This window comes from Oncorhynchus mykiss, chromosome 7 (genome assembly GCF_057628025.1).
Source record: "Oncorhynchus mykiss isolate SJ-2025 chromosome 7, ASM5762802v1, whole genome shotgun sequence".
Taxonomy (NCBI): Eukaryota; Metazoa; Chordata; class Actinopteri; order Salmoniformes; family Salmonidae; genus Oncorhynchus; species Oncorhynchus mykiss.
In genome coordinates, this window is record NC_143028.1 from 55,783,386 (window position 1) to 55,803,783 (window position 20,398).

At 43.8% G+C, this 20,398-nt stretch overlaps 1 protein-coding gene and 1 pseudogene across 1 annotated transcript in view; both read left to right on the forward strand.

Annotated features, from left to right (window-relative positions):
• Positions 1 to 2,408: 2,408 nt before the first annotated feature.
• The window catches only part of LOC110528160 (metabotropic glutamate receptor 2-like), an 81,813-nt gene continuing 63,823 nt past the window's right edge, over positions 2,409 to 20,398 (forward strand). The window contains exon 1 of the mRNA XM_021609988.3: positions 2,409 to 3,356. The gene's annotated coding sequence lies outside the window, so the exon portion shown is untranslated. The remainder of the gene's footprint in view (positions 3,357 to 20,398) is intronic.
• LOC149982601 (uncharacterized) lies at positions 13,621 to 19,883 on the forward strand (annotated as a pseudogene).

The following is a 20,398-nucleotide window of genomic DNA, read 5'->3' on the forward strand; positions in this document are numbered from 1 at the left end:
GCAGATGGTTGGAGTCTTACAATGTTTATTAATCCAAAGGGGTAGGCAAGAGAATGGTCATGGACAGGCAGAAAGGTCAAAACCAGATCAGAGTCCAGGAGGTACAGAGTGGCAGACAGGCTCGTGGTCAAGGCAGGCAGAATGGTCAGGCAGGCGGGTACAGAAACAAAGTCCAGGAACAGGCAAGGGTCAAAACTGGGAGGACTAGAAAAAGGAGAAATGCAAAAAGCAGGCGAACGGGAAAACCGCTGGTTGACTTGGAAACATACAAGACGAACTGGCACAGAGAGACAGGAAACACAGGAATAAATACACTGGGGAAAATAAGTGACACCTGGAGGGGGTGGAGACAATCATAAGGACAGGTAAAACAGATCAGGGTGTGACAAGTAGCCTACAACTGCTAAGTTTTTTTTAGGACAATACATTTACTGTTGGATGAATACATGGCTACTAGCATTGGGAATTATATTTAGAGTTAGCAATCTAGTTCATGTGTTTTGAGTTTCCACTTCCTCAGGTGTTGAACCCCAAATGAATGTGCCTATTATATTAGTTAGTGCACATAAAGATATATGACATGTATCTCTATTGAACAAAAAATAAAATCTGGAGTCTATGGTCTTATTGTCAAACCAAAATTCATAATCACTGGACTAGGTTGCTGACTGCACATTAAAATATATTTTATCATGCATTCTTGCTTGGACGTGTTAGATGAAACAACTTATTTCTTGAATAGCTGAGTAGTCTATTTATTATAATTCATAATAAAGCACTATGAATGACTTTATGATGATTTTGGTCCGACCAAGTCATGGGCTGGTCCCACCAACTGTAAAGGTTAGTGGCACCATTGACACCAGGGGGAAATGTTATACAGAGAACAAAAAGCACAGATTACAGCGAAGAAGATGCTCAGACAGACAGACAGACAGACAGACAGCACAACCGGGAGTCAAACTAAATGGCTAGAGCAAAGCCACAGTTATAGTGGTGAGATGTATCTCCAGTGGTGTTTTTACATATTGTATATGTTTTAAACATGAGCTGGTTATTAAAAATGAGGAGGACCATGTCTCGCCAGTAACTGTTACAGAAATGGTTGAGAGACGCTGTTCTGTACTGCCAATGTTGTCAATGTTGTATGTGTGGGGATGGGGTATGTGTATGGCTGGTGGTCTGCCGGGGAGGGCTCCACACTGTCAAATCCCTTCATCCAGGACATGCACAGCATTTCTTAAAGTGTGGTGTGCAATTCTGAAATCAATAATTGAATTCCATCCCAAGAGAATATAATCATTAAGAAACCGTGCCGTGAATTCTCTATCACACTCATCGCTTTTATATTACTGGGCTTTGTTTCAATCACTTCGCTTTCCATCCTTTATGGGCCACATTTAGAGTCCAGTCCCGCTCCAATCACTTGGTGCATCAATGTGGATTTGCTTCTACATGGATTGGCGCTTTAAGCATGCATGTAATCACCAAACATCTGAGACTCATTTATAATATTTTGTTCAATTTCAGAGGTTAAATATGCCAGATAGGCAGGCTAAAAGCCCCGACTGAGGGTTTACTATTATGTCGTTTTCGTGATGTTGGAGTGTGGGATATTTACATTTTAAACTCAAGTAGGTAGTCATCCCCTGGTCTCTGGGCATCCACTTTGTGGTCTATAGAGATATGTGTGATGTTGTTTACCAAGCAGCGGCAGTGACCGCTTTTTTATGTTTGTATCACAGATTGACCCTTTCGTCTTAGTCATTATCTGTCTGATGAATCTAATTCAAATGTAGCCTGTACCACATACAGGTCTGTATTTTCAATTCGAAGAGTAATTGATCGACACTGTCATGGCTGACAGATATACAGAATGTCTGCTATATGTAATCACAATTGTTTAATCTGGCACTCCACCAGTTATCCACAGTCAAATTAGAAGAGTAGCTGCATAAGGCCTACAATGCATTGACAACTGATTTAATTAATTGTGAAACCCACATGGGTTAGCCTACATTTGAGAGCTTTGAGGTCATGGAGACATGGCCTTTCCTATGATGTCAATTATAATTCATATTATTCCAGTGGATGTATGAAGATGGGTGAAGTCGCATACAAAACCAGTCGATAGCCCCTCCCTGACTGTGTGAATGTGGTTTTGGAAGAAGAAGGTTAGAGGTCACAACACACCATTTGGTGATCTCGAGAGTCCATATCCCGTGAGCGCAGGGTTACCACCTGGGAGCCACCTCGCGCTCTCCCTCGTCTCCACTCCCATGTCAGAACTTGTGCGTGGACTGTAAATAGAAATCTATCGATGCAGCTAAGCGGTCCTCGAACAGCTGCTGTTATGAGTTTTGCTTGTTCGGGTTAAACAAAATCAAGACGATTCCCTGAGCTTCTCCACATTTACATGCTCAGCGCATCCTAATCAACAGCTCTCGAAAACAGAATGCAAAAAGCTACTAGGATAACATAATCTGTATTCTAATTATTCTTATTGTATTAATACTAGCCTAATATCACAATGAATTTGTAATATGCTATTATTAGGCTATACATGATAACAGTTAGACCTAATCTAAACTTTTGAGAGACAACGAACCGTTTCTTATTGCGCCGATTTAAATTAATCAATAGCATCTGTATTGATTGTCAGGGTGGTCGTTCACAACGTGCAGGCTTGATAGCCCACAGACACACCTATTCAGAAATCGCTATCATCCACAGGCGTTCGTGTCTGTTGAATTCTGTTGTGGCTGTCAATATGACAGTTCAGTTCACATGATAGCCTATGGACTCGTGTGACCGTTTTAAAAATGTAAAATTATGCATGGTAAAGAAATCATGAGTTGACTCCTTAAAATATCATGCACCCGGGATCAGATATGTTTCATTCCTCGACTCATCCTTTCTACCAGGCTCATTGATAACACTTGACTCATTTGTTATCAAATAAGATTTGTTGCACAGCTGAGTTATGAGGTGTGGACGCGCAGTTAGTAATCTGAAGGGACTCAAGTGAGTATAATGTTAAATTAGTACCAGAGGTGTGTAAAAAGGTGGGTAGACTTTTTAACCAGGGGATAGAATCTCAAGGAATCCGCGCGCTCCTCCGAGTGTTTTTCAGCACCGAGGACAGTTACTCATGCGCGCCGCAGCTGCGAGGCGCGAAAACTTCATTCACTCTCATCCCTTGTCCTTCCTTCCTCCACCATCAGTATCCACGAATGGTTTATTCTGCACAATAACACGATATTTATTGAAAGTATCACCAAGGATATGAAGTGCCTGACCTAATCTGTGTAACCTGTCGGATTTGGATTCGTTCAGAAGAGAGATTCATTGGACAGGTAAGAGCTTTTGCTTTTTGTATAGCCTGCATTTGGTCCCAGCAACAGCAGCATGCACGTTGTATGCACGATTACGACCATGCTTTCTTTGTAAGTCTATAGCAATGGAACAAAGCTTTGTTAGAGATATTAAAGAGAGACTCCCATTCTATTCCTGCTTTCTTTTGACACATCTCTCATAATTTGTCAAATTGTTGTTACAGATTTTGATTGACAGGTGGGGGGAAAAAATGTGTGTGAATGCGATGACTATAGAATAGGGTTACTTGCTTGCCATAGTAAACAAATTAGATCATGCCACCATTCTAATCATCCTTTACATTTGTGTATCTTCCAGCAAATTTAGTAGACACAAATCAATAAGTGTTTTTCAGAAGGGTCTCCTCATCATCATATGTTTTACTGTATTTTCCATTATTCAACCTGTATGTTATTGTCATATATTGAGACTTTCAAAATCAAGTTGCAGTTTTCAATAGATCATAGAGTTGGTCAAATGATATTTCCTTTATTGAGTCGCCTACAACATCCACACACCTTCCTTTAGTTTGCACATCTACATGGATTCTGACTCCAGCGGTGAGTTGTGCATGTTCAGAGAGTCCAGGTTACACCTTGCATTAACATGTGGTTAATCGTGTGGTAAATGTGGTGTGCAGCTGTCTGAAAATGTTGGCACTATCAGAATGTGGACACAATCCGGACACAGGATGCGTGTTAGCACCAGGTATGAACAGGGATTTAGTGCATAACATAATATGTCCAAGAGGTGGACAAACCCTTGGCTCACAAGTGAACCTATACACACCACATCATAGATTCCCAGGTCATATACAGATTTTTCAGGGCTGTGGGAACAAGTAAAAGGGGGAGAAGCCTTATCACAGTGGCATTGCATGTTGGTGTTTTTCTAGGAGCAAATGGTCTTGTAAAGCAATGAATGGTGTGCCCATGGCAGTGGTGGGGATGCTTGTGTTCTCAGACCCAGCCAGCAGAGAGGCTTAAGAGGAACAGGCTCTTCTCTTTTCATCTGGAACTCTGTGCACAATCATGAACGAGGTGGAGGAGGAGAATGAGGCAAGACACTCGGTGCACCTATCTCTTTAGTCTTAATGGAATCCACCTCACCTGTATCAGCGCGGTGCAGAGTGGGTAGTGACCCCCGGGGAGCGCTTCACAGCGTTGCACGACGTCATGGGGATGAAACCCTGCCAATCCCCCTGGGTGTGTCGGGAGCTGGGAGTCGATGTAGCACTGCGTATCAGAGTGTCTCAGAGCGTGGAGGAGCAGTGTTATTGCTTAGAACCAAGCGTGTTAAAATCCTTGTTATCTGCCAAGAACACAAGCGTCCCCACCACTGGGCCGCCAGGCCATGGAGGCACCTAGATTGCTACTCATTAGTGTGTGGAGAAGGAGCTCACCTGTAGACCAGGATTAACCTGCAGGTCCATGGACCACTGGCTCCCAGGTGCCCAAACAAGCCTGTTCTCCTCTGACTCCTCCACCTCAACACATACTCACAAAGCCCTGACAGATTTTATTTTTTAAGAATGTATAAAATATATGTGCTTTCTGGAGAATGTCCATAAGATTTGCCTAGCGTTTTCAAAGATGATTTTAGACTAAAGCCCCATAGACCGCAGGTCAGATGTCATTGACTGTATTGAAATACTGTAAGTATTTCTCTCACAAAGGACATATTATAATGATAAGGACACTTTTTCTGTAGCCACAGCACCTTGAAGTAGGCCTACAGTATGTCACCACCATTCACCAGATACATTGAGCATAGTCTAATGCAGGCCTGGGCAATTATTTTCCATGGAGGGCCACATTAGAATATAATCTTGCCATCGCGGGCCAGCATCATATTATAGGATGATACATCATGTGTATGACTGCGTTGACAGATATCTACTATAAATCCCATCCAGATATGCTGCTTACTTTTCTTTTTTAACATGCACAGAAACAAACCACATCCATGTTCTCCTTTTGGTAGGTATTTTCATTATTTAACATTCAATGAACTACACGGAGGGAAAAGTACACTGTGCATTCAGCACCACGGACAGAACTCTTGTTAAAGGGTATGCACAAAATCACAAGAAAGAGAGAGCTCAACATTACATTTAAACTACTCAATCAGTGTGAGGAGTGAAGTCTCTGATGGGTATTGACTAGAGCAGTGAAGTCAGGTATAGTTTCTGACGTCGCTATGCTCAGGTTTGCTGAGAGGTGAGAGTCAGTAAGAGATGATCTGTGCCTTGACTTGTTATATTTCATCACTGAAAATTTCTGTTCACATACGTAGGTTGACCTAAACAGTGCAATCATCTTCTGAGCCTGACTCCTAATCTTTGGAAAGTTTTGTTCATTGCGATATGCATAGAACCTTGTCAGTGACATTGTTTTGAATAGTTCTCTAATCACTGCATCAGACCGAAGATCGATAAGCTCAAGTTGCAGTTCAGTGAGAGCGTTTTCCACATTGAAGGTGAAAGGAGAGGAAACCAACAGCATGTAATTTTCCAACACTTTGAAATCCTCAAAACAACGAGAACTCACTGTTGAAAGCACGCAGCAGCGATGTATATCTGATAGGGAACACAGTAGAAGTGTCAGAAGGTGGGTGAGATTGTTGGTTTGGGTTCAGCTCAGCTACTTGATCTTGTATCCTTTTCAAAAGGCCAATGTTTTTTCCTGTCATGTTTGGGCACCCATCTGTGGTCACACTGGAGAACTTTTCAAAACTCAGTCCCAGCTTTGCCACACACTTATTAACCTCCTCCAATAAATATTGTGATTGTGCTCTTCATTGACTGCACTGAAGCAAGCTCCTCTGTAATTTCAAAGTCTTATGCCTCGTAAGAATATCAACAACTGCTCTGTGTCACGTGCATCACTGCTCTCATCCAGGACCAAGGAGAAATAGGTGAAATCCTTTACCTTGTCATTGAACTGTTGTTCCATATTCTCTGCGATGTCCTCAACACAGCGTGCCACTGTTCGTCTTGACAGGGAAACATTTTCAAACAGCTCTTTCTTGTCAGGGCAAAGTATTGCTGCAGAGTCAAATAAACATTCTTTAATGAATTCGCCCTCAGTGAATGGCTTGCTATGTTTAGCAATTTTGTTGGACAGTACATATCAAATTTTATTGGTCACATACACGTGATTAGCAGATGTTATTGCGGGTGTAGCGAAATGCTTGCTCCGAAAGTGCAGTAATATCTAACAAATTACGCAACATATACCCAAAATACATAAATCTAAGTAGGAATGAATTAAGACTATATACATACAGTGGGGCAAAAAGTATTTAGTCAGCCACCAATTGTGCAAGTTCTACTACTTAAAAAGATGAGAGAGGCCTGTAATTTTCATCATAGGTGCAATTAAACTATGACAGACAAAATGAGAGAAAAACATCCAGAAAATCACATTGTAGAATTTTATTTTTTATTTTTTGCAAATTATGGTGGAAAATAAGTATTTGGTCAATAACAAAAGTTTATCTCAATACTTTGTTATATACCCGTTGTTGGCAATGACAGAGGTCAAACGTTTTCTGTAAGTCTTCACAAGTTTTTCACACACTGTTGCTGGTATTTTGGCCCATTCCTCCATGCAGATCTCCCCTAGAGCAGTGATGTTTTGGGGCCTAATTGAGTGTATGTAAACTTCTGACCCACTGGGAATGTGATGAAAGAAACAAAAGCTGAAATAAATAATTCTCTCTACTTTTATTCTGACATTTCACATTCTTAAAATAAAGTGGTGATTTTATCTGACATAACAGGTCATTTCTACTAGGATTAAATGTCAGGAAAAAAACTGAGTTTAAATGTATTTGGCTAAGGTGTATGTAAACTTCCGACTTCAACTGTACATGCCCTTAACGGTTTTAAGGGCCAAGCCAAATTTCTTCAGCCTCCTGAGGTTGAAGAGGCACTGTTGCGCCTTCACCACACTGTCTGTGTGGGTGGACGATTTCAGTTTGTCAGTGATGTGTATGCCAAAGAACTTGAAGCTTTCCACCTTCTCCACTGCGGTCCCGTTGAAGTGGATAGGGGGGTGCTCCCTCTGCTGTTTCCTAAAGTCCACGATCATCTTCTTTCTTTTGTTGATGTTGAGTGAGTTGTTTTCCAGGTACCACACTCCCAGAGCCCTCACCTCCTCCCTGTAGGCTGTCTCGTCATCGTTGATAATCAAGCCTACTACTGTTGTGTCATCTGCAAACTTGACGATTGAGTTGGAGGCGTGCTTGGCCACTCAGTCATGGGTGAACAGGGAATACAGGAGGGAGCTGAGCACACACCCTTGTGGGGCCCCAGTCTTGAGGATCAGCTAAGTGGAGGTGATGTTTCCTACCTTCACCACCTGTGGGCGGCCCGTCAGGAAGTCCATTACCCAGTTGCACAGGGCAGGGTTCAGACCCAGGGCCTCGAGCTTAAGGATGAGCTTGGAGGGTACTATGGTGTTAGTCAATAAACAGCATTCTTACATGGGTATTCTTCTTGTCCAGATGGGATAGGGCAGTGTGCAGAGTGATGGCAATTGCATCGTCTGTGAATCTATTGGGGGCGGTAAGCAAATTGAAGTGGGTCTAGGGTGGCAGGTAAGGGTATGATCCTTGACTAGTCTCTCAAAGCACTTCATGATGACAGAGTGAGTGCTACGGTGCAATAGTCATTAAGTTCCTTTGCCTTCTTGGGTACAGGAACAATGGTGGCCATCTTGAAGCATGTGGGGACAGCAGACAGGTATAGGGAGAGATTGAATATGCCCGTCAACACACCAGCCAGCTGGTCTGCGCATGCTCTGAGGATGTGGCTTGGGATGCCGTCTGGGCCGGCAGCCTTGCGAGGGTTAACACATTTAAATGTTTTACTCACGTCAGCCACGGAGAAGGAGAGCAACAGTCCTTGGTAGCGGGCCGCGTCAGTGGCACTGTGTTATCCTCAAAGTGTGTGAAGAATGTGTTTAGCCTGTCCGGACGCAAGACGTCGGTCTTGGCGACGTGGCTGGTTTTCCTTTTATAGTCCATGATTGTCTAGTCCCTGACAGCAATGCTCTCTTTGCACACAAAGCACACAGCTTTCCCTGATACCTCAATAAAGATATATGTCCGCTCTTGCTGGAACACCCTACATTCATTGTCTACTTTCCATTTCTTTGAAATCTTCGAAAAACTCATTGTTGCGCAATTTTAGCTAGCTACTATTTGTAACTGTGAAGTGTGTCAGCTTGTCAGTCACTGTCTGTCCTCGTGCAGTTATTATTTATACATGCCTTCAAAATAAATGTTCTACAATCATTACACAAAGGCGAGTATTCATTTGGCTTTTAATTTGAATAACAAATACATTTTTCAAAACTTTACTATCGAAAATTATTTATGTGATCTGAGCATGATTCCTTGGGCTGTATTGAATCAGGTCGCGGGCCACGGACCTTTGCCCTGGCCTGGTCTAATGTATGGCTGTACTATATGGAAAATAATCACCTTCAATATGAATGCACAAGGGTTCCTTTGCAGGTAGATCTGCCCTGTTTCATCCTATGAGCTGCTATAGAGAAGGAAACCAAAGTAACTAATTAAACCCAAATGTCTGATAAGGTATCTCAGTGCCACCCAGATCTCTTATCAGTTTTATTAGTTGGCCGTCGTCTGTGATTAAGCTGCAGGATGATGAATGGCTGCAGTCCTATCAAACAGGACAGCTTAATTACTTACACCTCCTTATGGCCTCTTTCTGATCTCTTTTTAATTCACACACATATGCACACACACAGACACACAGACACACACACACACACAATCTATACTTAAATCCATGTTTGATGTATGAGCTTTCATATTGTTTGACAAATTAGTTTTGAATTCTCTGAACTCCTACTAAACTAAATCTTTAGTTGATAAAAAATCACTTGCTGATTAAATAAGTGCCTGAACATCTCCTGCGACATGGTTTCCAGTGTGAGTTATGCTTCCAGGCACTTTTGCTCTTCCATAATAATGTGGCTAGGGTAGCATACAGCAGATGGTGTGTGTGTCCCTGGACAAGATTAATAGAGAGGCCCGGGGGACAGTCAAGACCGACGAGGTAGCTATGTAGGACCAGGGACAATGTTTGTTTGTCTGTTCAGCCATACATCTGTCTCACTGAAAGTAAATTGGTTTATATTGTGAGAATATGTTAATGTTCTCTGCTGCGCAGACATAATTTGTGTTGGGGATGTGTGTGTCTGTGTTTTTACAGGTGTGTGTGTATTTGTGCACATGTGAGAGATGTGTGTTTGAGAGTGTTATATGTTGAGACAGAATGAAAGCATGTCTCAGTATAGGATCAGGGAAGCCCACACTCTTGTTTCTCTCTTGTCACTAATGGTGTGTGTGATGAATAATGGAAAGACTCAAAGAAAACCTCATGCAGCCCCTGAAACACAAACACCATGCATCCATCACCCTGCCTGGGACAATCACAGCTCTGCCTATAATGAGCTCACGAACACACAAAGAACATAGACAGTCAAGGAATCTTAAATTAGGAAGTACACAGTGAGGTGGAATCAGGCCCATGGGAAGGGGTGGAGCTATGGAACTGTCCTAGGGGATTCCATCCCTCACACAGGTGCAGAGAGCGTGTCAGGGATGGAGTTACTGTAAGGGGCGAGCTGAGCGGAGACACACCTGACCAAATCCAAACCCATTCTCTGTTCAATAGATGAACTGACTGGACCTCTCAGCCTACTTTCAGATCAATGATGAGGAAATTAACTGTGGTGGTGAGAGAGTGAGTGAGGATTTGATTGACATCTCCCTAATTGCTGTATGTCCCCACTAGTTGCCATTCAGCGCCAGCCTCAGTTTGCCTGGGTTGCTATCGTTTAAACTTCAATTAACGTCTTTCCACTAATTGGTTTGGTATCAGTGACCATTTTGGAAAGGTCAGCGCTCTTCATTTCCCAACATGGGTTTGTCTTTTTGCCTCAGTGATCTCAGCGGTTATCATTGATACGGTCAATCTCCCAGGCCTGGATTCATGGAACTAGTTTTTCCCCTGAAGTGAAGTGTTACTTAATGACAAAAATAAACTAATAACTCTCCTGAGAAACATTTGTTTGTTATACAACTTTTCAGCACTGACCTTTTCAGGACAAGTTGAACATCTACAAGTCCACAGTCTGCCAAAGAGAGAGGAAGTGGCCTTCAATCTAGAACATATATAAAACCTGTAGTGAGTTCTGAATAGGTGATATCTATCTCCTTTAGACTGTTACTAACTGAGGAAAGAGAGGGAGAGATAGTAGGGATTTGTTTGGGCTTCACCTGAGAGAGATATTTGTCAGGCTGCCACTGCTGTCCCTGCACTACCATGGCCAGATTAGGGGGATGGAAGTTGTGATTTCTCCACTCATTGTGCTCAGATTAATTACTACCAGACTAGGCTTAGCACAGCATGGCGCACATTTGGAAAGGTGTGGAGTGGACCTGCTAGTGTCTTGTGAGCGTGTGTAATGAGAATTTAGAGACATAAAGCATGTTTCTTCATTTATAACAGGGGGATATTTTTCTACATCTAGGTTAAATCCATCAGTCAAATCGAGTTATGTTTGAGAATGGGAAAATAATATTGCTCAGCTTTAAAAAAATATTTTGCGAAAAAATGAACCCTCACAGATGCTGATGGCATTTTGTCATAAAGGAGTTTGCCACAAGTTGTGCTCTGATTGCAGGTTGTGACTCAGCTCACCAGCCTATCTGCCTTCCTACCCTCCACCTTGTGAGGCTCGCCGTCTCATTTCCACTTCTATGCCCTCCTTCCTTCTCCTCCTCCTCCTCTTCCATCCTCAGTCCCCCAAACGTTCTATTCCTTACCCCTCCTGGTTTGAAAAGTGTAAAGGCTGGTATTCTCCACACACTTGAATTAAAAGGGCCATCTGGTGAAGCAGAAAGCAGAAGAGATATGGAAGAGAGTGGAGATTTCGGCATGATAGATTAGAGGATGAAATGAGGCTGGGTGCTCTTTGAAGTTAACAGTTAACCCAATTAAAACACTTTTTGTTATTTTTTTATTTTACCTTTATTTAACTAGGCAAGTCAGTTAAGAACAAATTCTTATTTTCAATGACGGTCTAAGAACAATGGGTTAACTGTCTTGTTCAGGGGAACAGTGGGTTAACTGCCTTGTTCAGGGGAACAGTGGGTTAACTGCCTTGTTCAGCGGCAGAACGACAGATTTTTAACTTGTCAGCTCGGGGATTACGATCTTGCAACCTATCGGTTACAAGCCCAATGCTCTAACAACTATGCTCTAACAACTAGGCTACCTGCTGAGGAAATCATTGTAAGCCTGTTTACCCTGTGCTACAGGGTATTGTATTCATAGCTTGTTGTGGCTCCTATAAGTGCTGTACATTAGACCACATTATGTAAAGTGAGTTTGTTGTTCTTGTTCTGGCTAGTTTGGCTGTTAAAATGCATGTCTGCACATTAGGTAAACCACAGCTGAAATAATCAAATAGTCTTGAGGCCACTTACATACCTCCACCTTGTAAAAAACAATCATAGCCGACAACAGCTGCCCACTGTACTGAGGCTGCCCACTTTACTGAAACACTGTCACCACCGATAAATCCACGACAATCGAGAATTTCAATAAAAACATTTTTACTGGCTACCCCTACCCCGGCCAGCAGCTCTGCACCTCACACAGCAACTTGCCCAAGCCCCCCCCCCCCCCCCCCCCCCTCAGATAGAGTTCAGTGTGTCAAATCTTAAGGCCTGTTGTCTGGACCTCTGGCAGTCTCTATGGGGGTGCCACAGGGATCAATTCTCGGACCGACTCTTTTCTCTGTATATATCAATGATGTCGCTCTTGCTGCTGGTGTTTCTCTACGCAAACGACACAATTCTGTATACTTCTGGCCAGTCTTTGGACACTGTGTTAACAAACCTCCAGACGAGCTTCAATGTCATACAACACTCCTTCCGTGGCCTCCAACTGTTCTTAAATGCTAGTAAAACTAAATTCATGCTTTTCAACCGATCGCTGCCCTCACCCGCACGCCCGACAAGCATCACTACTCTGGACGGCTCTGACTTAGAATATGTGGACAACTACAAATACCTAGGTGTCTGGTTAGACTGTAAACTCTCCTTCCAGACATTAAGCATCTCCAATCCAAAATTAAAACTAGAATCGGATTCCCATTTCGCAACAAAGCCTCCTTCACTCATGCTGCCAAACATACCCTCGTAAAACTGACTATCCTACCGATCCTTGACTTCAGCGATGTCAATTACAAAATAGCTTCCAACACTCTACTCAGCAAATTGTATGTAGTCTATTACAGTGCCATCCATTTTGTCACCAAAGCTCCATATACTACCCACCACTGCGACCTGTATGCTCTTGTTGGCTGGCTCTTGCTTCATATTCGTCGCCAAACCCACTGGCTCCAGGTCATCTATAAGTATTTGCTAGGTAAAGCCCCACCTTATCTTAGCTCACTGGTCACCATAGCAACACTGTAGCAGGCGCTCCAGCAGGTATATTTCACTGGTCATCCCGAAAGCCAACTCCTCCTTTGGCCGCCTTTCCTTCCAGTTCGCTGCTGCCAATGACTGGAACGAATTGCAAAAATCACTGAAGCTGGAGTCTTATATCTCCCTCACTAACTTTTAGCATCAGCTGTCAGAGCAGCTTACCGATCACTGCACCTGTACATAGCCCATCTGTAAATAGCCCACCCAACTACCTTATCCCCGTATTTTTTTTTTTTTTTTGTGCTGCTCAGCGTTCCTGGCCTCCGGTGCGTCTCTTCTACCCAGGTTATCCTGTGCCAGCTCTACACACGGTGTAGCCCAGTGCAAAGCCCAGTGCGGCCTGTTCCAGCTCCCCGCACTTGCCGGGCTAAGTGGGGTATCCAGCCAGGACGAGTTATGTCAGCTCTGTGATCCAGACCTCCGGTGCGCCTTCACAGTCCAGTGTGTCCTGCGCTGGCTCTACGCACTATGCCTCCAGTGTGCCGTCATAGCCCAGTGCGTCCTGTGCCAGCTCTCCACACTCACCGAGCTAGAGTGGGTATCCAGCCAGGACGTGTTGTGGCAGCTCTACTCACTAGGCTGCCAGTACGTCTCCTCAGTCCGGTGAGACCTGTTCCGGCTCCACGTTCGAAGCCTCCAGTGATGATCCATGGCCCAAAGCCTCCAGTGACGATCCATGGCCCGAAGCGTCCAGTGATGATCCATGGCCCAAAGCCTCCAGTGATGATCCATGGCACGAAGCCTCCAGTGATGATCCATGGCACGAAGCCTCCTGTGATGATCCATGGCACGAGCCTTCAGTGATGATCAATGGCACGAGCCTTCAGTGATGATCCATGGCACGAGCCTCCAGTGATGATCCATGGCACGGAGCTTCCAGTGATGATCCATGGCACGGAGCTTCCAGTGATGATCCATGGCACGGAGCTTCCAGTGATGATCCATGGCACGGAGCTTCCAGTGATGATCCATGGCACAGAGCCTCCAGTGATGATCCATGTCACGGAGCCTGCAGTGAGGATCCAGGGCACGAAGCCTCCAGCGATCCGCAGTCCAGCGCCTCCAGCGACGGTCCCCAGTCCGGAGCCTCCAGCGACGGTCCCCAGTCCGGAGCCTCCAGCGACGGTCCCCAGTCCGGAGCCTCCAGCGACGGTCCCCAGTCCGGAGCCTCCAGCGACGGTCCCCAGTCCGGAGCCTCCAGAGACGGTCCCCAGTTCGGCGCCTCCAGCGACGGTCCCCAGTCCGGCGCCTCCAGCGACGGTCCCCAGTCCGGCGCCTCCAGCGACGGTCCCCAGTCCGGAGCCTCCAGCGACGGTCCCCAGTCCGGAGCCTGCAGCGACGGTCCCCAGTCCGGAGCCTGCAGCGACGGTCCCCAGTCCGGAGCCTGCAGCGACGGTCCCCAGTCCGGAGCCTGCAGGGACGGTCCTCAGTCCGGAGCCTCCAGCGATGATTTGCGTCCCGGTTCCTCCAGTGAAGGTCCATGCACCAGGGCCGCCACCAAAGCGAAGGGATCTGCGGGCGGAGGGGGGTCACGCACCGGACCCACCGCCGTGAAGAGATTCCCACCCGGACCCTCCCCTTTAGAGTCAGGTTTTGCGGCCGGAGTCAGGTTTTTAGAGTCTGTCACGCCTTGGCCACAGAGAGGCTTTTATGCTCTATTTTAGTTAGGCCAGGGTGCGACTAGGGTGGGCATTCTAGTTTCTTTATTTCTATGTTTTCTATTTCTTTGTTTTTTTGCAGAGTGTGGTTCCCAATCAGAGGCAGCTGTCTATCGTTGTCTATTTATTTAACAATATTTTTCAAATGCTCTCCTCAGATATGCACTGTATCAGGATGTTCTGTATGGATTTTTGAAGAGAGAGAACTTTGGGACGAAAAGGGAATTATATATCAGTTTAAGTGGGAAATATCAGGACGGTACAGTATCAAATTAGGTGTGCTTTAGAATTCCTCTTCTAAGCAGGGGATATGTGAAAGAACAGCAGTGGCAGAAAGAGAAAGAAGGATGAGAAGAAGCTAGCTGACTTTTCTTTTTTCTTTTATTTAACCTTTATTCAACAAGGCAAGTTAGTTGAGAACAAATTCTCTTTTACAATGACGGCATACCCCGGCCAAACCCTAGTGCGCCGCCCTATGGGACTCCCAATCACGTCCGGTTGTGATACAGCCTGGAATCAAACCAGGGTCTGTAGCGATGCCTCCAGCACTGAGATGCAGTGCCTTAGACCGCTGCGACACTCGGGAGAGAGAGAGTGAATGTGTTCCAATGTGTCCTGCTTGGGAGATAGTGGCCTCTCCTGGGAGTTTAATTGGATGAGAAGAGAGACAGTTAGGAACACTTTTGTCCCCCTCCTTTCTTACGGGTGTGTACTTTAGGGGTTTAACATGCTGGCTAAGTGTTATTCCCATATCTCACACCAGAAGTTGACATTTTTTATGAGAATTTGTGTACACTCGTTTCAACATATTTTTCATGTTCATCTTTTCATTTAGGGCTACAATTGGTAATTTTCCATTCTCTGTCTCACTGTACTTAACACCCTGATTATGTTTGGGGAATTGTCTCCTGTTGCTACTGTATATTCGGTCAGGCAGTGGTTGTGCAGAGAGGTACGGTACATTTTTGTTTAGCTGACTCTCCGGGGCTAAGGCAAAGGCGTGACATCCCCACTCTCATTTGGCATTGGAGAAAAAAGACCTGTCAGCCCACAACACACTGCAGCAGAGGGGTGCAGTAATTTTCAATGCAATGTTTCCCTTCTAGCTTCATACATCCACAAAAACACACAGGCATTTGCCTCTAAACTATCTGCAGTGCAGAAAGAACGTTGAGGGTTAGGGTGTTTTTGTGAACTGAATATATAATGGTGATTTATCTGTGAATTATATATAGAGTAGAATACCTGGCAAATGGCAATACCTTGTGAAATAGAGCCATACAGATGTAGGATCTTAATTTGATACAGTTTGTTAGACGAGGAAAATAATCCTGCAAAAACAGGAAATCTGAATTATTATGTGGATTGTAATGAATGGACATTTTTGTAGTGCAGAAGTACACACACACACACACACACACACACACACACAAATGCATGCATTCACAGATACACACACACACAGGCGAGCAGGGAAGATCTACAGCAATGATTGAAACACTGCACTTTTAGACTTTTTCATTTCAGAGAATGGTACTTCATTTGGGTAGTAAATATCCTGTGCCTTACAGAGCCATATACATCATGAGATGGCCGATGACCATAGTGAGGGATAACATGAAAGAGTGCTTCAATCCAATATCTATCTCCCAGACCCTCAAAACAAAGAACGGGAAGCACTTGTTTGTTGAAGATTCCACATACTCTTCAAGAGAAAATGGAGAAATCCACAACAAATCATGACAAAGCCTAACTGACTTTTTTATGACAAATTTTCATAACCTCTTGTCGATATGATTAATTATGGCTGGAGCTCTCTCAGTGAGCTGGTTTGACTGGCAGACGTAGCTAGCGGCAGTGGCTAAGGCAGATGATACTGGCATAATATACTGCTCCGATAAACTGCTCCCTCCCTCCCCTTCCTCTGTAGTGTGGCTAATTAAGCCCTGGAGAGAACAGAGGAGAAGATGATACTAGGAACCACAGACCTGCTGCTGCTGCACCTCCTCTGGACCCATCCATTTCTTATTGAACCTTTATTTTGACAGGGAGTCATGCTGAGACCAAGGGCTATTTTACAGATGAGCCCTGTGTACACATCAATATACACTATACATCAATATTCACATCAATACATGAAATGCAAAACACAATCAAATAAAAGGTCTGAATTGCCTTAGAGGCACCAACTCTTCCCATTTTAGAGAGCTTTGGAGATTATTCCACAAGTAAGGTTAAAAAAAACTAAAAGCAGATTTACTTAACTCAGCGGAGATCAAAGGGATTTCCAGAGTTAGCCATCCCTTAGACCCGGGTCTGGTAGCTCATAGGTTAACATTGAAGTAAGGCATGGCAGAAGTTTATGCAAGAGGGCTTTATGAACAAAAATAGTGCAATGCATCATTCTACGAGACTTCAAAGAGGGGATGTCTACTGTCTGATACAGAAAGCAATGATGTGTACTGAACCTGTCCATCCATCTCTACTGGGTCCACTCTGGGTCCTGGTCCTCACTCTGCTCCACACCCAGGACCCTGATGCTCTACAGGGGTTACCTCCCAAATGCCACCCTATTACCTAGTGGACTACTTTTGACCAGGGTTCATAGGGATCCTATGCCATTTGGGATGCAATCTGTCTCTGGTTCCTTACTGACCAGAAGGGAGGGTCAGTGGATATTAGGATATGGTTCAACATGATAAATCAGTTCACCTTTGAGTGGAATTGGGGAAACGTGTTAATAATAATTTAGTAGTGATATACTGTATATTGATATGACAAATGATATTCCGTTCCAGTTTACATGAGGGCTTCACTTTGTTGTTTTATGCTGTGAATGTGTGCAATGCTTGGTTACGTTTTTTTGTATGCAGTCCTGGTTTTCATTGATTTCAGTTGGACAAAAATGTAATAAACGGAAATAAAGCTGTGAATAAATAAACACAATGTCGTTGTGGTGTTGTAAATCCACCACTACAGTAGTTTCCCAATGTCAATGTAGATCATGATATTTATGCAAAATTGTCTACAGAAAATATGAATAAGCTTATGGAGTAGAATGAAACAGTGTTTAGATTCAATCCATCAGGGGAGAATAAGTCTGTAGCTACTGCTACAGGGAGATTTCAACAGCTCTTTGTGAGTGTGTGTATGGCACTGTATTTGTTTGTGTTTTTGCTAAATCGTTTTTTACAGTGTTCTCCAATGGAGACCTTTTTATACAGGTTGTGTTTGTGTGTGCATGTGCCTGCGTGCATGTAGACTTATCTCCCTGCAATGAGAGACATGGGCTTGACATGAAACTAGATGGAGAGAGGGAAAAGAGAGAGAGGAAGAGTAGAAAGGGAGAAACCGAGAGTTTCACACCAGAACAGTCACATGGCCCCTTAGGCATGGAGGAAGACAAACACACACTATTCCAAAGGAAGCAATTCACCATGGGGGAGTGATTTGGTAGGTCACTAGGGAGCTGCTTAGGAACTCAGACATGAGAAAGCACTCTGGAGGATCCAGCCAGCACCCTCAGCACACAATGTTCTCTCTCACATCACACACCCTATATCTGTGTTCTACACCTGTGCAAAGAAACAAGATCAACATCTCGCCCCATATACAGTACTATATATATATAAAACCAACAATTTCTGTGACATCCTACAGTAGTATGTTTGGTGGTGTTTCCTATTTTGCTCAGCCAGACAGCTACAGTAAAAGTCTAATCACACCCTGGCTATGTAACATATGATTATGTTACATTACATTGAAATATGACTTGACAGACAGACCCCTAGTAATTTTTTGGAATATGTTATCGAGTACTACATATGCGGAATGGGAAAAGGGCCTTATGAATATTGTAACATGACACAAGAGAATATAAATAATGAATCTATACACTAACCCAGCCATACTCAACAGGTGGACCGCAGTCCGGATCCAGAACGGGGTCAATATGGACAGTGGGTCCCGACTTAAATATATATATTTTTTAAAGAAATGAACCAGGCTTTTAACTTACATCTGTTGAGTTCTAGTATAAGGCACAATATGTTATTTTGATGTCATGTTGTTCACAGACAGACCTTACAGAGCTATTTGCAGTTTTTTTTAATCGCCTTGTTACTATTGTCACAAGTAAGTGGTATGTTTTCACAAGTCTTAGTACAACACTCCAAACTGGTAACACTTGTAACACAGCCAGTCTTTCATTCAAAATCTGTCATTGTGCATTCATTTGGATTGTAAACATCTCTCACCACACAACCATTGATTCAAAATGTACATTTATTGTGAAATGAGATCACAACATCGGTTTAATCACCAAACACAAAATAATGATATCTCTTCAATTTAGTTGTTTTCACTACCAGTCAATCCAATAGCAAACAATGCAAGATACCTGTTTCAAATCACCCTTAGAATTGTTGAAAGTAATATGCTACAGTACTGTAAATAACACACATTGGGCAATACACTTACATTACCTGACAGAATCTATAATTTTCATAATATCTATCCAATTTGTAATCAAAGGTGTGATCAGACATCCTCTACAATTATTCATGCAAAAAGAAAATCGGATATAATTGCAACATACTGTGGGTGTACGGTCTGTAATCAAATGTAAGAAATGGAATACAATTGAATAAATGACAATGAAACATAACGTTCAGCAGACATTCACTTGCATCAAGCCTGTCTTGTGTCACATCTGCTCCTGTTACGTCCTCTGGTGTTCATCCGGTCACTTCCTGACCTGCAGTTGCTACCCCTGTACACTCTCTCTCTCTCCCTTACTGTGTGATTATGTGGTTGGAGACAGGTGTGTTGGAGTCAGAGCAGATCCCTACCAGCTGCAACTTGTTCCATAATCAAGACCTCTACAAATACTCAGTCCTGCCACTTCCACTCTGCCAGATCGTAATCTCTGCTCAGTCAATTCATGATTCTAGCTATTTATGATTATTCAAGATCCTGTTACTCTGCTGTGCCTGTTTCCCTGCCTTACACCATTTATCCTCTCATTGCAGTTACCTCTCTGGGTCCTGTTTCACATCTCACCACCCAACTACCGTGCTCTGGATTTCACTCACCACCACTACCTTGGATTCCCCTCAGGACCTGTTTACCCTGTTCTACTCAGCTAACTCTTACCTTAGTCTCCAAATCTGTTTTTTCTGCAACTCATCCGAGCTTCCCCGGATCTGCACTCCATATCTCTCTGTGTAACAATAAATACTTTGGTTCATTCATCCCTGTTTCCTCATCTGAGTCTGCTCTTGGATTCCTCTGTGTTGCTCCGCTTAGTCTTGAGCATTTGGCCAAAAATTCTCATCCACATCAGTGAATGTCCTCATTGATCACGCACCTCAAGAAAAACCTTTTGGCATGGCGAATCCAAGTTTGACATTGGTCTGCATTGATTTCGTCAGATGCCTCATCCGTGGCCAGAAAGAGGGTGGCTTGCTCATGGGGATGGTGATCGTACACCTTCTACCTCCATGCTGAAGAAAAATCCACAATAGGATTGAGGAAATGAGAGTATGGGGGCAAGTATATGGTCACAAATCGGAGATGGGCCCGAAACCATGCCTGAACCACCTCTGCGTGGTGGAACCTGAGATTGACCCACATAATAACATAGGTGACACCTTCACCTTGACAGGCCTACTAAATTTAATTGAGACACATTGGGGTGTGCAGCATTGTTGGATCCAAGTAATGGCCTACGTCCTGCCACACCATCTTCAGAGAGAGCTGCGCACATGGAGATGTTCCCCCCACGTTATCCAGGCACTTGGATTGTCTCCCGAAGAGGTTTTGCCCAT